General features: G+C 40.2%; 1 protein-coding gene and 1 long non-coding RNA gene across 21 annotated transcripts in view; one reads left to right on the forward strand and one right to left on the reverse strand.

Moving 5' to 3' along the window:
- LOC106010573 (uncharacterized) overlaps positions 1-6,396 on the reverse strand; it is a 31,532-nt gene extending 25,136 nt beyond the window's left edge. For both annotated transcript variants that reach the window (XR_015443863.1, XR_015443862.1), the window contains exon 1: positions 3,170-6,396. This is a non-coding gene — a long non-coding RNA (uncharacterized LOC106010573). The remainder of the gene's footprint in view (positions 1-3,169) is intronic.
- The window catches only part of Pcca (propionyl-CoA carboxylase subunit alpha), a 399,147-nt gene that overhangs the window by 95,929 nt on the left and 288,618 nt on the right, over positions 1-14,600 (forward strand). The window lies entirely within an intron of this gene.

Raw genomic sequence — 14,600 nt, forward strand, 5'->3', positions numbered from 1 at the left:
CAAAACAAATATTAATGGACATGAAAAACCCAATAAGCACTAATACAATTGTAGTGGGGGACCTCGATACCCCACTATCACAAATAGACAGATCATCTAGACAAAAAGTTAAGGAAATTCTAGAACTGAACCAAGCTATTGAACAAATAGACTTAATAGATATTTACAGAGTGTTCCACCCTCAAAAATCAGAATACACATTCTTTTCAGCAGCACACGGGTCATTCTCCAAAATAGACTACATGCTAGCTCATAGGACATGTCTAAGTCAATGTAAAAGAATCGAAATTACCCCCTGTATATTATCAGACCATAGTGCAATAAAATTGGAGATCAATAACATGAGAAACTGCAAAACTCCCACAAACATGTGGAAATTGAATAACACCCTCCTGAACAACCAATGGGTCACAGAGGAAATTAAAGAAGAAATTAAGACAGTTTCTACAAGTAAATGATAATGCCAGTACAACATACAGGAATCTGGGACACAATGAAAGCAGTTCTACGTGGAAAATTCTTAGCAGTGAATGCCCATATTAGGAAAACAGAGAGAACTCAGACAAATAACCTAATGCAGCACCTCAGACTCCTAGAAAAAGAAGAGAATAACAAACCCAAAGCTTGCACAAGACAGCAGATTATAAAGATCAGAGCAGAAATGAATGCAATGGAGACTAAGAGAATGACACAAAAAATTAATGAATCAAAGAGTTGGTTTTTTGAAAGAATAAATAAAATTGATAAACCTTTAGCCAACCTTATCAAAAAAAAGAAAGAAAAGGCTGAAATCCATGCAATTAAGAATGAAAAAGGGAAGTCACAACAGACCCAGCAGAAATCCAGAGGATCATCAATACGTACTTTGCGAACCTGTACTCTAATAAAATGGAAAACACAGAAGAAATGGACAGATTCCTAGATACATACGAATTGCCAAAGTTGAATGAAGAAGATATAGAAATTCCAAACAGCCCAATAACAATGAGTGAAATTGAAAATGTAATAAAAAATTTACCAACAAAAAAAAGCCCAGGTCCTGATGGCTTCACTGCAGAATTCTACAAGACATTTAAAGAAGAACTAACGCCATTACTTTTTAAACTCATCAAGGAAATTGAAAGGGAAGCAAGGCTTCCAAATTCATTCCTGGAAACAAGTGTTACTTTGATTCCAAAACCAAGGAAAGACTCAACCCAAAAAGAGAACTACAGGCCAATCTCCCTAATGAACATAGATGCAAAAATCCTCAACAAGATACTGGCAAACAGAATACAGAGGGTCATCAAAAAGATCATACACCCTGACCAAGTCGGATTTATCCCAGGGATGCAAGGATGGTTCAGTATTTGTAAATCAATAAACATAATACACTATATTAACAGAGTCCAGGACAGAAAAACATGTGATCATCTCAATAGATGCAGAAAAGGCATTTGACAAAATCCAACACCCATTCATGATAAAAACGCTGCAGAAAATTGGAATAAAAGGTCTTTATCTCAACCTGATTAAGGCTATCTATGAAAAGCCAACAGCCAACATCATACTAAATGGTCAAAAACTGAAAACTTTCATGCTAAAATCAGGAACAAGACAAGGATGCCCACTATCACCACTCCTGTTCAATATAGTTCTGGAAACATTAGCCACAGCAATTAGAAAAGAGAAAGAAAAAAAGGAATAAAGATAGGAAAGGAAGAAGTGAAACTGTCATTATTTGCTGATGATATGATACTTTACATAGAAGACCCAAAAACTCTACCAAAAGACTTCTAGACTTAATTGACAGATTCAGTAGAGTAGCTGGATATAAGGTCAACACTCAAAAAACAATAGCCTTCTTATACACAAATAGCAGACTCAGTGGGAGAGAAATTAGGGGAACAATTCCTTTTACAATAACATCCAAAAAAATGAAATATCTAGGAATCAATCTAACAAAGGAAGCAAAAGACCTCTACACTGAAAACTACAGCATTCTGAAAAAGGAGATTGAGGAGTGTAGGGAACAGGGAAAGGGGACATTACTAGAACCTCTGCAGTAAGTCGTAGTCTCCTGTGAGCCACGGCAGCACAAGGCAAATTACAAGAAAGGTAGAAAAATGAGACTTTGAGAAGAAGCTGAGCTTTGGGTCTGATCAGTGCTGCTCTGATCAGTGCTGCTCTGGGTGGCAAAGAGGAAAACCCCCCAGCTTACTGCACCTTTTATTCAGTACATCGGGAGAAACAAATGTAACAAATGACTTGCAGAGAGTTCAGTACATCGGAATAAACAAGATGTAACAATCCAAGACAATGAGGAACTGAGAAGATGAAGATTTTGTTCCTCCCAGGATGTCTTCAACTGGTGGATTCTTGTCCTGGAGAATCACAGCATCACTGGATCATTGAGGTCCCAGTTGTGACTGGAGGCCAAAATGGAATTAGGTCTCAAAATGCCATAGCTGGCCTGTAGGCAGGAGAACTAGGCCTAATCAAATGGTTTTCCCCTAAAATTATGTAGCATTGCTCCCGACATATCTCCCTTTCTTTTTGTTTTATGTGAGGGTGTTTTGTTTTTTTTTGTACCAGGGATTTAACTCGGGTCCTTGCACTTGCAAGGCAGGCAGCGGAACCACTGAGCTAAATCCCCAGCCCTTGTGAGGATGTTTTTAGGAAAAGTGAGCACACCCAACAATGGCTTGTCCTTATATATTGTGAGGATCTATAGTGTGTTTGACTGGCTTAGCTGTCTATAGTAAGCATAATTTCTCTTAATTGGGGCTGTAAAAGGATTAAAAATTAACAATTTTTTAAACATTGTTGGCTAAAATATTTAAAACTTTTGTTGAACTCAAATAAATATTGTCTTCAGTTACACTTTTCTACTGGGTATTTAAGACCAAGTTACGCAGCGACCTATGTTAAATAAAATCAACCTCTTGTTATCTAACAAGGTCAATTGAGTCTCCTTAAGCACTGTCTTGGAACCATGCATAGAGCCTCTTAGCTCCTCTGTCAGTGTCAGCCATCAGGATATGTCACGGCCTTGCTTGACCATGTTGCTTCCTGTGAAAGCATGGGAGATATTTTTCCTCCAGGTGACATTACTTTGGCACACTTTTTGTTGTATCTTTACTGTTTTATAGTTCAGCAACCTCCCTGCTCAGGACGTTGGGTGACTCACCAAAAATGCAGGATCTTGGAGATGGTTCCCTCATGACCCGGATCTTTTTGCTGTTGTTGTTGACCTTGGAGTGTTGTGCCCAGATCGCGAAGTCCCCAAAGACCACCAAGGAGCTGATTCCGATGTAAACACCCGAGGGTCGTTTACTCAAGCTCGAGCAGGGGCACTGAACCATCACTGACGCAGCGGATCAGGATTGAGAGCCCCGAATTCCAAATCAGCAGGGTTTTTATTGTGGCTACCGCAAGGTTTGGGGATGTTCCATTTAGCAGTTACATGATTGGTTGATATTTAGCAAGCATGGGGGGTTGAGGGGTGGCTACATGTAGAGTTTATGGGAAAAAGGAACAATCAGCACATTGACAGAATGTTCTATAGGTAATGGGCCTGGGAGCATCTGTTTTCTGGGCAGACAGAGGATTGAGTTAGGAGCTTTGTCTTTTTTTTATCTGTTGTCCCACAGCAAGGACATTTTATCATTATTTTATGGGCACAAAGGAGACTAGGGGAATAGTTGACTTTAGTGAAGTGGAATTTATGTCAAGGCCACTTCACTGTCTTATTTTAAGATGGAGTCAAACTTTAAAATGGAGTTAGTTAGGTCTCACAGGAGGACCAGGGCCAAAATACTGGCTGCCTTCTTAGCCCAGATACCTGTTCAGTTTTGGTCTCTAAACTTTGGTTGTTGAACACCCAGAAGAGAAGATCAATAACATTAGCATTGTAAGAGGAGTAGTGAACTCAACTATTATAATTTTACCTGGACATTAAGCATTTTGGAATAAAAATATAGTTAAAAACTGTTATAATTGCCAATCATGTTTGCTCTTGTGGTTGAATCCCTAAGTAGCTATCTTTTTACAGGATGTCATCTAAGGAAAATAAATCAGCCTACAAGTGTGCTTATTATCATAGCTGGCTGGAGCGTAAGAGAAGGGCAGATATCTAAATCAAAAGGTTATTACCATAAACAGTATGTTGGAAGACCCATACAATTAGAGGGCATGAATACATTTTGTACACCAGAAAAGGAGCAGTAATAAATATCACAGTTATATAAAACCTTATGTTCTTCAATGTAGTTTGTTACCCAAATCATCTTTCTAATAACTCTTTTGTTTATGCCACAGAAATTAATCTTTTGAAGATGACCAATGTAGACATATCACAATAACATTTTTAGAACTTAACCAATATAAACATTTTATAATAACATATTTAGAACTTAAACTTCAATGATAACCAATGTAATCAATTTATAATAACAGTGAGATAATATTTATTGCAGTGTGTCTCCCATAAGATTATGAAAATTACTAGGGGGTCCCTTTAGTGAATTAAGACCAGAATAATTATTTTCTGGGCGGCCGCTTCTTTATTCACCAAAGGGAGTACCCATGATCTCTATATACTTTGACAAATAAATTTCGATGGCACTTTGATCAGTTAGCAACCTGGGGGAAGAAGGGCATGCCTTTAATTTAATAATATCTGTAAGCCAACCCAATAATAGGTGAATATCTTTTAAGGAAAAAAAATTTTTTTTTTCAAAAGGTGAAAAGGAAAAGAGAAAAAAAAATTGAGCTCAACTGTACAAGCAGAGAGACAACAGACAAACATAAGACAATTTATAAAACTAGAGTGCATTCAAATATATTTGACCAAATTGAATTATAATATCCCTTTTATGATTTTTAGATTTATAATTATATATAAGACTGGTCAAAAACTTTTGTAGTCAATTAACAGATCTCTTGAGATTAGAATCAGAAGGAATGCAAGTGCTTTTATACCTGTAAATGTAAAAAGAACATTTTGAAGTAGTTCCCCCCTCCTTTTTTTTTTTTTTTTTTTTTTTACCATAACTCTATATTTCTTCCTCTGGGGGCATCATCTCAGTCCTGGACCCCACCGTGGATTTGTTAGTCGTCACTGGTGAGGTGTGTCGCTCAGGTGCAGCTGGCTCATCGCTCTCAGCGGGGGTGCTATCCCTGGTCTCTGAGATGTTGGTGGTTCTACCAGCATGACCCATGATTGCACGTTCCAGGAGGGCAGCCACAAGGTTTCATCCTTATCTGTCAGGACACAGGCAAAATCTCTCCCCCAAGTTATTAAGGCAGGAGCAATTTTTTGACATATAGCCTTTTGTAATCTTAAAAACAAGTTTAATAATTTAGGCTCCAGGGCTGGGGATTTAGCTCAGTGGTTCTGCTGACTGCCTTGCAAGCACAAGGACCTGAGTTTGATCCCCAGTACCAAAAAAAAAAAAAAAAAATTTAGGTTCCAAGGTAGGGCAGACCATATAGCTCCTTCCAGTCTTTGAGTCAACCAAATGGCATAAGAGGAATCACTTAAAATATTAAGAGGTTGGAGAGAGAAGTTTTCAATCACAAATATAATTGCTAGCAACTCTAACCTCTGAGCAGAAAGACTGGGTGTAGGCAACACATAGCTAAAGGAAGAGCTCCAAATTGCTGCTTGGCCCTTAGAGGAGCCATCGGTGAAATACGTTGAGGTACCTTGCAATGGCTGAAATTGGGTAATCTTGGGGAGAATAAACTCGTGTCGCGAAAAAAGCTGAAACAGAGGATCACTAGGGTAATGATTATCTATCTGTTCAATGAAATCTGCAAAGGCTACTTGCCAATATAAAGCAGTTTTTAGCAGCATCTGCATTAGATCCTTATCAACTGGGATAATGATGAAATGAGGGTCAGCACCAAATAACTGTCAGGTTTTATTATGTCTCAAGAAAACTATTTTTGCAGTTTTCTCTAGATATAATTGTAGAGATTTCACTAAGTGCTTAGACAAAAACCACCATTCCATGGGAAAGACCTGTTTTTCATACCATTGTCCTATTAAACCTGTAGGTGAATGAGGGGTGCTAAGTACCAACAAATGAACTGGGTAGTTAAAGTTGATAAGAAAAACCTGCCAGTTATATATTCTTTGTTCTATTAATTGTAACTCCTTTTGTGCCTCTGGAGTTAATCTTTGAGGGGAATTAAGATCAGAATCTCCCTGTGATATTTCATATAAATTCAGCAATTGACAAGTTGCTATCCCTATTTTAGGCCTAATCCAATAAAAGGCAAATTGAGGTTGGTCAGTCAGCCCCAAAGAAATGTTGAAAAAGCAGTCTTCTAAATCTGTAAGTGGCCGGGGATTTAGCTCAGTGGTTTCGCCACCTGCTTTGCAGGTGCAAGGACCCGAGTTCGATCCCTGGTACCAAAAAAAGAAAAAGAAAGAAAAACACACTAAATCTACAAGTGGCCACTTCTGGGGAATTGCCACTGGGTTTGGTAAGCCAGGTTGCAATGCCTTCATGGGAATGAGGCTGGCATTAACTGTCCATAAGTCTTGAGACCAATGCCATTTCCCTGACCTTTTTGGAATAATAAAAAGGGGTGTGTTCCAAGGGCTCATGGATGGTTTTAAATGCCCTTTGTTAAGTTGTTCTAAGATAGGTTGCTCTAAAACAGTTAGTTTCTCCTGTGGTAGGGGCTACTGATCAACCCAAATGGGGTCATTCAATTTCCATTGTAAAGGCAGAGCTGCCTTGGGCAGAGAAACTTCAATAGCCCCAACTAAAAATTTTTTACCATATCCAATTCCAAGATGATTATTTTTCTGTTGCTGTTCTATAGACTGCATTCCACTCTGAAGTTGCTTGCCTAATACTATTTCTGGTTCATATCCCATTTTAGACAACATGTGTTGACCCAGTGAGGTTTCAGGGGACAAAGCAGTCACTACGACTCTCCATTCTTCCAATAAATCTCTGCCCCATAAATTTACAGGTATGGGAGCTATGTAAGGACAAATATGTCTCAATTGACCATTAGGCCCTTCATGAGGCAGGGGAATGGAGCTTTGCAAAACTTGGTGGGGGGGGGCCAAGGCCTACCAGAGATGTTTTAGTTGGTTTTTTCCCCCAAGATGATGGCCAGAAACATGTGCCAATTACAGACACATCCGTGCCTGTGTCTACCAATCCTGTAAAGAATTTGCCATTCAGTTTAATTTTGCACATGGGCTGGTTTTTGGAAATCTCTTGAGGAATTTCTGGCTGAGGATCTTCTCAGGAATTTTTAAAGCTAACATTATTTAATTTTGGTTTAGGCAAAAGTAATAATTGTGCAATATAATCTCCTTGTTCTATTACCCAAAGTCCTGTGGAGCTAACAGGAACACACAATTCAGAGGTACAATCAGAATCAACAATAGCCGGAATAACAGTAATGCCTTTCAAAGTTAGAGAGAATTTTCCAAGTATCAAACCAATAGTTCTGGGGGGTAGGGGTCCATGAATTCCTGTGGAGACAGACACTGGAGTCTCACCTCCCAGCAGGTGAACTCTCTGAGCAGCAGGAAGATCTATTGCTGAGCTCCCAAGTGTTCCCCTGACGAGGGAAGAAATGTCCCTCCGGACACCCATGCCATCTGATTTTATACTTGTGCATGGGTCTGAACTAGGTACCGCTGACTTAGGGGGACTGGAGCCCTCTGGGCCTGATCTCCTATAGTTTCCTGGGCCCAATTTCCCGGGAGCAGTGTGCCATACTTACCATATTTGGAGTGGCAGGCTTTAGCCCAGTGAATGCCTTTTCAACAGCGAAGGCAAGGGCCAAGTGATAACTTATTTTCTTTGGATGCCTGACCTAGAGGCTCTGGGTCAGCTTGTAAAGCCACTTTCATTTTGCAGTTTTTTCTGAGATGCCACGATTTTCCTTAATTAAAACATTTTAAATCACTGTGTGTACCGCGTAAATGTGGGAGATGGCTTGAGGTATCACAGCCGAATTGTATAAAGGAGACCCAATATTTTGGCATGCCTTAATATATGCTCCAACATTTTTAGAGGAGCGAACAGGATTTATTGCCTGTTTGCAATCCATATTGGCATTTTCATAGGCTAGATGTAAAATCAGGATGTCTGCTGCCTGGGAATTAGAAATCTGTCTCCTAATAGTTTGTTGTAATCTTGCTACAAATTCTGTGTAAGTTTCCAATGGCCCTTGCATGATTTGAGTAAAAGATTTTGTCGGCGCACCATCAACTGGCACAGAAGCCCAAGCCCTCCGCAGGAGGTCCTCTAGCTGGTGAAAGAGTAACGCTGGGCAACAGGCCTGCCTGCTTAAATCCGAAGTCACCTGTGCCCGATAACATATCAATAGTAACTTCTCTCAACTGAGCATCTCCTTGAGCATTTTTATGAGCCTCTTCCCCGATTAAAGAACGCAGTTCCACCTCAAAGTGGAGATACTGAGCAGGGGACCTGCACGTTTTCGCAAGGTGAAAAATGTCATGTGGAACCAGAGAATAAGTCTGAAGTACATTGTGCAACAAACCCACTGTATAGGGGCTTTGGACGCCATTAGTTAGCACGCTCTGCCTAGGGTCCTTTAGGATGTTAAAATCAAATGAGGCATGAACATACATGTCCACCTCTGAGTTGTCAGGATCAGGCAAAATTGAGATAGGAAAGCACAAAGGGTCTCCCACCACCTTGCTTGATGTCACAGCCTTTTGCAGGGTACAGTGATAGGGAGTGGTCCCAGAAGTGGGCTTCACAAGAGGGGCAGCTAGACCTTTGCAAGATGGCTGAGGGGCTAGAGAGTTAGGGCCTTCCTCAGTGTGCTGTGGTGGTAGAGCAGAAGCCGCAGTAAGATGAAAGCACACAGGGGAAGAAGCCGAACAAGAGGAAGCCTGGACAGAAGGGTCGGTGCGGGGAGGGGTAGCCGAGGTCTCCTGAACTGACTGAATTTGAGAGCAGAGTGGACTAAGGCCCAAGTGGGGAGCGTTTGGCAGGGAGAGACGATCACCCCTTTGTCAGGCCTCACGGAGAACGGTACCTACACATTCCCATGCTATTAAGTTCTCCTTCCTGGGGAAGAGATGGGACATGCATTTGTATGTCTTTTATTTTATTTTATTTTTGGTACCGGGGTTCGAACTCGGGATTTGTATGTCTTTTAACAAATCTATCACAGCATCCTTAGGTACTGAATACATAGCTTGCTTTAACAGCGACTTAAGTAATTTGGCAAAGTTACACTGCTCTGATGACAGAGAATGACCCATATTTGTAACTCAGCAAAGATAGAAAATTACCCCCAGCTGGACACACTTACTGCCAGTGTCCCTCGTCCGAGTCGGGAAATCGTCCTGGGAGATCCGTGTGCTGTGTCTCTTTTACTCCGAGTTTGTCTCACAGGCGAGTTCACCCCTGGATCCAGTTCACATCCAAGTTGGGCGCCAAATGTAGGGAACAGGGAAAGGGGACATTACTAGAACCTCTGCAGTAAGTCCTAGTCTCCTGTAAGCCATGGCAGCACAGGCGAATTACAAGAAAGGTAGAAAAATGAGACTTTGAGAAGAAGCTGAGCTTTGGGTCTGATCAGTGCTGCTCTGGGCGGCAAAGACAAAAACCCCCAGCTTACTGCACCTTTTATTCAGTATATCGGGAGAAACAAATGTAATAAATGACTTGCAGAGAGTTCAGTACATCGGAATAAACAAGATGTAACAATCCAAGAACAAAGAGGAACTGAGAAGATGAAGATTTTGTTCCTCCCAGGATGTCTTCAGCTGGTGTAATCTTGTCCTGGAGAATCACAGCATCACTGGATCATTGAGGTCCCAGTTGTGACTGGAGGCCAAAATGGAATTAGGTCTCAAAATGTCATAGCTGGCCTGTAGGCAGGAGAACTAGGCCTAATCAAATGGTTTTCCCCTAAAATTATGTAGCATTGCTCCCGACAGAGGAGGATATAAGAAAATGGAAAGACATCCCTTGTTCCTGGGTAGGAAGAACCAATATAGTGAAAATGGCCATACTTCCAAAACTACTATATAGATTCAATGCAATGCCGATTGGAATTCCAACAATATACTTCGCAGAACTAAAGAAAACAATTCAAAAATTCATTTGGAACCAGAAGAGACCTAGAATAGCAAAAGCAATTCTGGGTAACAGAGACATGGCTGGGGGTATCACAATACCCAATTTGAAGCTATACTACAAAGCTACTGTTATAAAAACAGCATAGTACTGGCAAAGAAACAGACCTGAGGTTCAGTGGAATAGATTAGAAGACACAGAAACAACTTCAGACATACTCAGCCACCTCATCTTTGACAAAGGAGCCAACCATCCTCATTGGAGGAAAGATAGCCTATTTAATAAATGGTGTTGGAAAAACTGGATTTCAACCTGCCAGAGGTTAAAACTAGACTCATATCTATCACCATGCACTAAACTAAGATTGAAGTGGATTAAAGATCTAAATATTAAGACAGAAACACTAAACTTGCTGGAAGATAAGTTAGGTAGAAATCTTGAAGATATTGGCATAGGAAAAGACTTTATGAACAAAACCTCAATAGCACGGGAACTAGCAGAAAGAATCAACAACTGGGATTTCATCTTATTAAAAAGCTTCTGCACTGCAAGAGAAACCACCAACAGCGCTAAGAGACAACCTACAATGTGGGAAAAAAATTTTGGCAGCTATAACTCAGACAAAGGGCTACTATCTAGAATATATAAAGAACTGAAAAAAATCAGATCCCCCCCAAATTCAAAGACCCAATTCAAAAATGGGCATCTGAAATGAACAGACATTTCTCAGACAAAGAAGTAGAAATAGCAGATAAACATATGAAAAAATGTTCAACATCACTGGTCATTCGAGAGATGCAGATGAAAACAACATTGAGATTCCACTTCACCCCAGAAAGACTGGCTGCTATCAAGAAATCAACCAATAACAAATGCTGGCGGGGGTGTGGAGAGAAAGGAACCCTTCTCCATTGTGGATGGGAGTGCAGACTGGTGCGACCACTGTGGAAATCAATGTGGCGATACCTCAAAGAACTAGGGCTGGAGGTCCCATTTGACCCAGCTATTCCCCTGCTGGTTTTCCCAGAAGAATTAAAAGAATCATACCACAGAGATATATGTGCACCTATGTTTATAGTGGCACAGTTTGTAATAGCTAAAGCTTGGAAACAGCCCAAGTGCCCATCAACTGGAAACTGGATAAAGAAGATGTGGTTTTTTAATAAAATGGGGTATTATGCAGCCATAAAGAACGAGAAACTAGAGTCATTTATAGCTAAATGGATGCATATTGAGGCCATACTCTTAAGTGAAATAAATAGGACATACCGAACAGTTTCTCTAGTGTGAGAAACTGAAAGTGTAAATAAGGATTAAAAAGATCAATAACCAATAATTGATACTTTGAAATAGGAAAAGGTCCAAAGGGGTAGGGATGGTGGGAGGAGATGGGGAAAGGAAAGAATGGAAAGGAAAAATTATGAGAAAAGAAAAAAAAAAAAAAGGAAATGAAGTCTATGTAAGTAGGGAAGGGTGGAGGGGTGAAGGGCCCACAGGTAATGGGGAAAAAAATAAGAACCAAGATACATCATGTACAGGTACAAGCACCCAATGATAAATATAAACGTATTGTATACCTAAAATGTACCAATAAAAGAATTTAAGCAAAAAATAAAATACAGGGATTATCAGAAGTACCCCCAAACTTTGGGACTTAATGCATTAGTAAAGAAAGAAATATCCAGCTATAACATGGATTAAAAAAAAAAAAGCAGGACACAGAATGTACCTTTCTAGGAAACATTTATGGGTATTAGTTTTTGTTTCTTGTGTATTGGCTTCTTTGCATTGAATCTAAAGTGTAAGAGAACACAGAGTTACTAATGTTTAGTTAAAAATTTTAGAAAGACAATGCTTTTACAGCATGTTACCCATTGGTTCTTGTGGAGCCAATGTCAGGACAGTGAGGTAACCTTTAACAGTGTTGCTAGGCAACTAGAATTATCTTTATGTAACAGGAGGGTTTTGAAGAATCCAGTAGCGAGAGAGGATAGGTGGGTTTGAAGTATGTGATAGAGACAGTGGCTAAGCAGCTGTAGGACTCACTTATCTCTGTGTTTATGCCTCGTTCTGTGAGCTCCTTCTGCAACCCTCCCACCTTTCACTTCTGTGGCTTTTGTGGCCCTGTGGAACATGTTGGCTCTGTAGCACTCAAGCGTACTTGTTACAGGCCTGGGATCCTGCAAAGAGGAAGGTGTCCATCTGTCTCTCTGTCCCTGTTCTTCATTTCTAGCAAAGGGACTTGAGTTGCTCTAGTGCGATCACCTGCCTTTTGCTACCATCACCTATGTTCAAGGAGCGAGATCACATCATCCAGAGGGGCTGCATTCAGAGGAGTCTGTGACTGTGTTAGGGGAAAGGATAGCTCAGTAAAGTCTTGAGCTGGCTGCCTCTTCTGCATAATGTCTCTGTGCCACATAACCACCTGTAGGACAGCAATCAAAGGAGTCTAATGTAGGTGCTGCATGAAGTTAGTGGTTAGCTCAACTAGGTTAAGAATTGGGTATAGCCGAAGAGAAAATTGTAAGACTTCAAATAAGAAGTTTGTGTGTTTGAAAGAATTAGTAAGGCAGAATATTTTATATTTAATCAGTGTTGGTTTCCTCCCTAGGAATTTATACTTAAGAAATTCTGTGCCTTTCTGAAGCAAAGTTTCTTTTTTTTTTTTTGTATTAAATTCTTTTATTGGCACATTGTAGCTATACAACACAATTACATTTCTCATTGGGAATTGTACCTTTACATAATGCATCTTGGTTCTTATTTTTTCCCCATTCCTAGCCCTCCCTTCACACCCTCCACCCTTCCCTATTTACAAAGACTTTATTTCCATTTTTTCCATTTCTCACCATTTTTCCTTTCCCTTCTTTCCTTTCCTCTGCCCCTCCCACTACCCCTAGCCCTTTGGACCTTTTCTTCCTATTTTACATTATCGATCATTCATTCTAATCATTGGTACATTTTAGGTATACAATATAATGACATTCATCATTGGAAATTTGCACCTGTACATAGTCTCTCTTGGTTCTTATTTTTCACCCTTGCCCAGCCCTCCCTTCAACCCCTCCAGTCCTCCCTATTTACAAAGATTTTGTTCCTATTTTTCCATTTTCTCATATTAATCCCATTCCCTTCTATCCTTTCCCCTAGCCCTCCCACTTCCTTCTCCTTTGCCCCTTTTCTTCCTATTTCACATGACCTATTATACATTTAGTCCTTATTTACACTTTCAGTTTCTCACATCAGAGAAACTATTCGGTATTTACACATGTGTGTCCTATTGATTTCACTTAAGAGTATCGCCTCAATGTGCATCCACTTAGCTATAAATGTCTCTAATTTCTCATTTTTTATGGCTGAGTAGTACTCCATTTTATTAAAAAACTACATTTTCTTTATCCAGTCTCCAGTTGATGGGCATTTGGGCTGTTTCCAAGTTTTAGCTATCACAAACTGTGTTGCTGTGAACATGGGCTCACATATATCACTGTGGTATGATTCTTTTAATTCTTTGGGGAAGATCCCCAGCAGTGGAATAGCGGGGTCAAATGGAACTTCCAGTCCTAGTTCTTTGAGGTATCTCCATACTGATTTCCACAGTGCTTGCACCAGTCTACACTCCCACCAGCAGTGGAGCAGGGTTCCTCTTTCCCCACAGCCCCACCAGCATTTGTTATTGGTTGATTTCATGATAGCAGCCATTCTTTCTGGAGTGAAGTGGAATCTCAGCATTGTTTTCATTTGCATCTCTCGAGTGACCAGTGATGTTGAACATTTTTTCATGTATTTATTGGCTATTTCTACTTCCTTGTCTGAGAAATGTCTGTTCATTTCAGCTGCCCATCTTTCGACTGTGTCTTTAAATTTGGGAGGTCTGATCTTTTTAAGTTCTTTATAGATTCGAGATAGTAGACCTTTGTCTGAGGAAGAGCAGGTGAAGATTTTTTCCCACATTGTGGGTTGTCTCTTCACACTGCTGGTGGTTTCTCTTGCTGTGCAGAAGCCTTTTAATAAGAAGAGATCCCATTTGTTGATTGTTTGTGCTAGTTCACGGGCAACTGAGGTTTTGTTCATAAAATCTTTTCCTACACCGATGTCTTCGAGGGTTGTACCTAACCTCTGTTCCAACTGGTTCAGAGTTTCTATTTTAATATTTAGATCTTTAATCCATTTTGATTTTAGTTTAGTGCATGGTGAGAGATAGAGGTCTAGTTTGTATCTTTGGCAAGTTGAAGCCCAATTTTTCCAGCACCATTTATTAAAGAGGCTATCTTTCCTCCAGTGAGGGTGTTTGGCTCCTTTATCGAAGATGAGATGGCTGAGTGTGTCTGGCGTTGTTTCTGCATCTTCTAATCTGTTCCACTGGTTCTCAGGTCTGTTTCTTTGCCAGTACCATGCTGTTTTTATCACAGTAGCTTTGTAGTATAGTTGCAGGTTGGGGCTTGTGATACTCCCTGCCATGTCTCTGTTACCTAGAATTGCTTTTGCTATTCTGGGTCTCTTCTTGTTCCAAGTGAATTTTTG

Source organism: Heterocephalus glaber, unplaced genomic scaffold (genome assembly GCF_053883595.1).
Source record: "Heterocephalus glaber isolate CG9 unplaced genomic scaffold, H.glaber_assembly_v1.0 deba00001579, whole genome shotgun sequence".
Lineage (NCBI taxonomy): Eukaryota > Metazoa > Chordata > Mammalia > Rodentia > Bathyergidae > Heterocephalus > Heterocephalus glaber.